At 37.7% G+C, this 7,366-nt stretch overlaps 1 long non-coding RNA gene across 3 annotated transcripts; it reads left to right on the plus strand.

Moving 5' to 3' along the window:
* Positions 1 to 2,926: 2,926 nt before the first annotated feature.
* LOC146569672 (uncharacterized) lies at positions 2,927 to 7,087 on the plus strand. Of its 3 annotated transcripts, none has more exons than XR_014893385.1 (4): positions 2,927 to 3,403; positions 3,818 to 3,881; positions 4,240 to 4,392; positions 5,436 to 7,087. It is a non-coding gene; the product is annotated as an uncharacterized LOC146569672 (long non-coding RNA). The 3 variants fall into 3 exon arrangements; XR_014893384.1 differs by lacking the exon at positions 5,436 to 7,087 and adding an exon at positions 4,752 to 5,099; XR_014893386.1 differs by lacking the exon at positions 5,436 to 7,087 and adding an exon at positions 4,752 to 5,099 and having other exon boundaries at positions 2,928 to 3,403; positions 3,846 to 3,881.
* The last annotated feature ends 279 nt before the right edge of the window (positions 7,088 to 7,366 follow it).

Below are 7,366 nucleotides of genomic sequence, written 5' to 3' on the forward strand. Positions count from 1 at the left end.
GGCACAAGACGTCAGAAACAACCCTAAAGCCACATTTGGGGAAAACTAAAGAGGAAATGTGTGTGTTAACAAATGAATTTTGTGAATAAATATCAAAAATGACTTCCACATTTTGTACATGGATTATTTAAAATGAGCTGACAGTAGGTCATCGCGGCTCAGTCTTTTAAATCGGGATCAGTCGGGGTGAGTGAGCCAATATGTGACACGCTTTGACCCTTTTGGCTGTTATCTATAGTCACTCCTGGGGCATGCAGTTGGCAGGGGAAGGGGAGCAGACATCTCTGTATGCTTTGGTGCTGGTTATCTCTGCCTAGTTCCTCTCTTCAGCGTGAAAGTCCCGCGCAAATTAAACACGGCTGACTCACTTTCTGATCCAGTTCCGGATTTCTTCTCCACACCAGCCGCCAACAGCAGTCACACGGATGAGGGGAGATCTGCCAAGCATCTCCTCTGCAGTGCTCTGTTCTCCTCTGGGATTAGCTGCGCTGCATTCCCAGTGTCAGCAGCACCAGGGCCATCATGCGCACGCGCACACACACACACAAAGACACACACATACACATTCATTGCAGGCAGCAGTAGTGTTGTCTGCACAAACAAACACATAAATTCCTTTGTTTTTCCTCTTTGTCTTTCTGTCTCTCGCAGACTCAAGCCAGTCTGGTTTTACCTTTACTGTTTCTCACTAGGTCCCAAGCTTTATCTCTTTTACTCAAAAGCCTGTACACACTTAGGCCCAGAATCAGCTTACAGCAGCATCCACTGGTTCACTGCGATGCATATGGTGTTGCCTCAAAGAGACAGTGCGATTCTGTAGGACAACAAAACTTTTCAAAAGTTGCTACATTGTTGCAATGACAGGACAGAGGTATTGGTGGCACTGAAGTCAGCACACATGATACAAGAACGTAGCTTATGTTGAACAAATAAAAAAGTGCAAAAAAAAAAAAATACCATTAATCTTTGTAAAAATGTTCTTAAAGGTCCCACTGTAAGTTTTTAATCCTATTCTAATTGATGAAGTTGATCCTTTTGAAAAGATTTCTATCACGTATGGTGAAATAAATTAGGCTTCCCTCCTTTTATTCTACCATGATCAGCCAACTATCACTATTTATCTGAGCAAAGAAGTGGACAAATCCCAGTGGTTGTCTTGTACCTCCTCTCTCATTAAAAACCAAAAACCAAAAAAAAAAAACCCCAGAGGATTAGCTTAAATAAAACAAGCAGGCTTGATTGGGCTTTTTCTTGGAACACCAGGTAATTCCTACAACCTTGAACCCTGAGAGGAAGTAGGGACAAGACAGTAGGACGATAAAGTCATGCAGGAGAGAAAATCAGGCTATGGTGAGCAAACTGGCTTTCAGCATTGTCAGAAGACAGCAACAGTAGATCAGTGCTGCAGTAAAATTAGAGTTGCCAGCTCAATCAGCAAAGTCTTGTTTACATGGAAGAGTGAACAGTCACTGCGAAGAGCCCTGCAGCACTGCCTGATGCTCCAAAATAGAGTACAGTTCACATCAGCAGCTTGACTTAATCTCCAGCAGAGGGCACCATGGATGCTTTCTATTTTTAGTAGTTGACTAAGATTTCTAAAGGGGATTAGAGGCTTCCTGAGGATGCCTTGCTCTGTTTTCAGGGAAAATAAGCTATTTTCTATGACTGAGAACTAGCAGGAGATTTTACAATAGGCACGTATTCATTCCATATTATTGATCAGCAGCACTGATTGCAAAATTATCACCATTAAGAGCTTTAATCTGATCTTTCTGTTGGCTGTAGAATAGGTGCTTTTGAGTCTGGTCATTTTAAAACATAGCACGTGTTTGCTTTGTTTACTTGTAGCTCGCTGTAGCATGCAAGGTGCAGTCTGATGCACATATCTCACATCTCTGAGAAGATTTTTTTGCCTAAACCATTTTTGGCAGCACTAAACTTGACTCAGTTGCCATGGACACAGATGATGTTTTCCTTTTCGGGGTTTTTTTTTTTTTTCAACCTTTTTTTCCTGTCTGTGTCCATGACAACAAAATGGCTTTTACAGGAAATGGTATGCATTTTCAGATGCCGGGAAAAGAGGAAGGTTAATGACTTGATTAATTACACTATGTCAAGCCACCACTGGGAATGCATTTTGATATTAAAACAATTATTTAGATATCTGAGGGAAACTTCTAATCGTTTTATCCAAAAATGTCATATTATGTAAGATATTTGCTGTGTCTCAAGATTCTGACAAGATCCCTTTTTAAGTGCTTTTATTTTGCTGTCAATTCAAATTGTAGAGAAAAAAACATCACAGTTATATTTCCTGTGACAGCTTTCTTTTGAAATCAGAGATTTTCTCCAGTGGTTTTTTTTTTTTTTTTTTTTTACAGATGATGGCTAAATATAGATGCATTTAACACAGGTGTGCATGCACTGACCTGTCACTGACTATCTTGATCTCTAGAAACCTAAGCTCAGGATGAAGGTGGACAGAAGAGTGGAATATCTATTTAAAGTGATTTAAGGTGTTGTGTCAAATGAAATAATCACCTTTTGTAAAACTGAATAAAAATCATTCTCTCTGTTCTCTCTGTGTCCAACTAAGAAAACATAATATAGCTGCAAACACCATTATCACTAAGAACATAAAGAGAGTGTAGCAAATATAATTTTTATTCATGCATTTGTCAAGACTTGTGTTTTTTTCCAAAACATTAAAACGGGTGCGTGCAACATAAAATGCAATCATATTACAGTTTATATTTTCATTGAATGTGAACACAGACAATTTTTAATGTATCCAGCTCTATTTTGTGCAGCTGTTCTAAAGATTAGAAGTAATATAGTACATTTAAAAAAAAAATCTGCACAGTTGTACACTCAATCAATGCCAACAGTGCAATATGGATAGCCCCATGCTTTTGAGTTAGTGTTTTTGCAGAAAATGTTAATGTCAAAATGAATTTAATCCCTTTAGAGATCATGTTTTCGTTCTGTTTTATTTTATTTATTTTTTACTTACAGGCAAAGCCATGTTTAGCAGGTCACAGAAACCTTTGACCTTTAGGAACCAGATTCTAATCAATGCATTCTTCACTCCATTTGGATGGTGGCACCAGATACACTGAAAAAAAGGGACTGGCCATCTCTTGGATTTATGTAAGCATCTTGCATGTATTTAACACAATTGCCTCATGTTTTAAAGATAAATGTAACTATATAGTGTAAAAACTACATGATATGCAGAAAGGGTGTATTAAATTGTTCATATCATGTTCAGGTGAAGTAAGTCAATAAGATAGCAACGTTAAATCTCGTGAAACCACGCGTGATTTCATCTCGCGGGCTTTGGATCGTGGTTTAAAAAATGCATCCATCTCAGTCAAGTCGAGCAGCCAACTCTACGTTTTTGGTATGTCTTGATTTTTTGAATTAATGTTTACCATATTTCAGCCAAATGTAGTTAAACGTCTAGAGTGTCGCCATGTAACATGCTAAAAAAGAGCCGTTAGCTTATTTGCTGTTTTATCTGTTGTCAAAGAATTGGCGCTTTTTCATTTGAATTTGTCTTTGGCACAAGAGCCGTAATATCACATTAAACCTAATTACGAGGCACTCATAACATAATTTGGTTTTCTGTGTGAATAGATTTGCCAACTGACTCTTCAGTTACATTGTGTATTTACTGCACCGTGGTGTTAGTGAGATTTTGGACATTGAACAGCTTTAGCTAATATCATCAGCGGCATTATGCTAGCTTACATCCCTACCCCTCCTGCCCTCACCTGCTGTCCTTTTGTTTTTGTTTTTTTTGCTGCACATTGAGAGACGACCTCTATTCTGCATTTCACCAGGAGTCAGCTGATGGATTGTGGGTTCAAGGTGTTATGGTAAGAAAGTATATACTATTTTCGCTTAAGGTTTCTGTAACTTAATTATAATAGGTTTTTTATAATTATTAGGTGCATGCATACTCACCCTATTAATACAACTGAGAAATCCAAAATCTGCCATAGGTTTAACCTGTATGTATTGTCAGAAAGGTGATTACTGGACTCGCATTAATGCACACTTGAACTGAAATGAGGTTGTAACTTGTGGGTTCTTGGGTTGCAAATCAGAAACAAACATCTTTGGATTTTTTTAATCCCATAAGATCTGGAAACACAGTTTTTATTCAACAAAACATTACTGATTAACCAAGCACAGTGCCTGCTGTTATTTCAAAATAATTTTGTGTCATTTTAGATGAAATGCAGCATTCCAGTGCATCCCAACCATGCCTTTACAGTCAAGGTTTCTGACGGAGCTGAGTTTCTCTCTGACAGTCTGCTGAAAGTGTTTGCAAAGTGATCGGGGGAACAGGGCACAAAGCTAAAGGATGTAGCTGCCATGATGACAGTAAGAACTTTAAAATTCTTTAACTACAAAGTGTATATGTATTGCATTAGGTCAGTAAAAGAGTTTTATGCTGCATCCATTGAAACAGTCAACTATTACCCGTGAGTACTGATTCCACCGAAAGGATGCCATAATTTTCGTTATGCATTTACTGGCCCACTGAGAAAAAATCTTTTTTTTTTAAATATATGTTCTGGAAACTATATATCCATAAAGTTGATGTCAAACAGGAACTTTTGATATTTCTTTGTAGATGCTGGTGTTGCATGTTGACTGGTTTAAGTTTTTGTCTGGGATCATTTTCTTCTGTGCTACTGAAAAGTTCACAAATCTCTGTTTTCTTTGTTATAATACTTTAGGATGACATTAATGCTCGAAGGGAGTCTCATCAAAGTGCTCCGCATCTGTGTGAAAGACAATTGCAACATCTTAGTGCAGGAGTTCATGGTGTTTTATGAGTAGATTGTGGCTTTGCAACATTTAAAAATGCATTTAGTTATCCACTTGATCCTCATTGGACTGGTTAGGACCAGTAGTCCTCTTTAATAATTTGAAGTTCACATGAGGCCTGGTAGTGAACTCGGCCGCCCCCCCTTGAGGCCCCACCCCCCTATATTAGGGGTCACATCAGTGTGAAAAAACTTTAAATTTGTCATTCTAGTGAACAAAGGAAAATCCCACCAGTATTTACATTAGCTTTTGTTTGAAAAAAAAAAAAAAAAGACCAACTGACCAACAGCTAACCAAATTGTGGGGAAAGTCTAAATTCTAACATCTTCTGAGTGACATAACCTGGATTTCTGATGGGTTTTTGTTAGTCTTTCTAACAAAAACTAATGTAAAGCATTTGAAATTATTATGTTTTTCACTCTGTCTTAGAAACTCTGTTAGACCATGAATGGCAGCATGGCAGGCCACTCTTTGGCTATAGCTATTTACTATGTTGCTTGCATTGGTTTAAATTACTCTAACATTAGAACTGGTAGATTCAAAAGAGATGAGTTTAAAAGGGAATCTTAAAGAAATGTTTTGTGTTTAACCAGGACTTGACTGAGGCCACTGCACGGATTGAGAAAACCACAATGAACATCTGTCTCCAGAGGATGCACCAGGCAATGACTTTTCTGATGTTGGCATCATCATCGAGGGTATAGTAGTTCTTCAAGATCTGGATAACGTGACCTTTGCAGTAGCCATGCTGTTTGGACCTTTTTTATTCCTTCAACATGAGTTACCCATCACAACTCTGAATCACCTCAAAAGTGTAGCAAAGGGTGGTAATGGAGTTGGATGCAACTCAGCTCTCAAGAAAAGCTCACAACTAAGACAAAACTACTCCTGCAAGGAAAGCTCACTGTTATGCATGCAAGCTGATCAGCTCTAGGTGAGAGGACATTTAAATCTCACACTTGTTCTGCTGCATTTTTGAAGCTCAATTCCAGGAACAGATCGCAGGGTTCATTTTTATATACTCTGCAACTGCCATGAGGACGAGCCGTTTTTTGTTGTTGTTTGTTTTTCCTTTTGCTCTGTACAGCATTTTGGCAGCATTTTTAAATTTCTCTTTGTATTTTTTTCTTTCTTTTACTAGTGAAGAGATGTAGCGTGAACAGTTATGCAGTCTAAATATCCCATATGGGTCGTGTGAAATGGTATTTTCAGTTTCATTCAGTTGAAGTAAAGAACGTTGAATATTTCTAAGTGTGCTGTTTTGAACCAAGATGTCACAGTATGATCAGTGCTGTAATTTTTGACAGTCACTGTATCAATGTTATTTTTGCATCTCTTGAATAAAGGTTTTGACCTGCAGGTGCTAATTTCTTTAGTTATTGGGGTAAAATGGGTAGTGTTAATAGGAAGGTGTTTGCCAATTCAGTAACCTAATTTAATGTTAATGGAAACTAACACTACCTCAAATTGTTTAGTTATAATTGTTGTTTAACTGAATCTTGATGTCAGAGGCCTTAAATAGAATGTTTTGATTTGTTCTTTCCCAACATTTTTCAAAAGAAACAGTCTAATTTCTTTGCTGTGATTGATTCCAGAGAACACGGAAGAACTGACATTATTTAACTGTTGATTTATGTAGATTCAGTAGAGGAGTAATGTCAGTTTAATTCTTTACCTACTGTCAATGCAGTGAAATTAGACATGTTGTTTTTAAAGGTTACTGGTGGATGCCAGCAACCATCTTGGAAGAGAACAATACAATCTGTTATAAGGCCTCCATTTGAAAATTGTGTATTTGATGCTAGAATATAATAGCAAAATGTAATTTGAAGATAACATGTAGCATTTAAGTGACCAAGTAGTATTGGGTAAAAGTTATTGAATGGTGTTGGGATAAAGTGAGAAAATTGTGAAGGATTAAAATATTTCAAGAGCTCAAATTACTTCATCAAAACATGTTTAAGTCACATTTTATCAACACAAATTGCACAGGTTTATTGAACATGAATAAATTGTGTTAATTTAACTCAATTGTTTAAGTTGCTGCCAAAGCAAAACATCTGTGTGCAACAAATGTCCACCATTGAATTAAGTAAATCCAACAACATATTTTTTTCAGTGTATAACGTCCTTGTGAGAATGATTCAAACATAAAAACTGAACACTCCTTTTGATCATTTATAGATATAAATATGTAATATATGTAACACATGCAAGAATATGTTTATGGTGCTTGTTTGCATTTATAACGGTACGGAGCCCCGCAGGGGACATGGGAGAAAAAAAAATTAAGACGGACTTTTGCAAGATCTCGCAAAACTATCTCGGGATCTCGCAAAAGTTTTGCGAGATCTCGCAAAAGTTTTAGCCGCATTCTCCCGTTAGCTCGAAGCTAACGGGAGGTCGAGACCTACTACAGCCGGGAGGAACACCGCTTTCCCGGCACATCGTGCCTCGACCTCCCGGTCGGCTTCGAGCCGGCGTCCGAAGAATGTGGCTAAAGGTTTTGCGAGATCTCGCAAAA

This window comes from Mchenga conophoros, linkage group LG7 (assembly GCF_057382185.1).
Source record: "Mchenga conophoros isolate Kocher_MC1m ecotype Shallow Benthic linkage group LG7, M_conophoros_male_GT1.1, whole genome shotgun sequence".
Lineage (NCBI taxonomy): Eukaryota > Metazoa > Chordata > Actinopteri > Cichliformes > Cichlidae > Mchenga > Mchenga conophoros.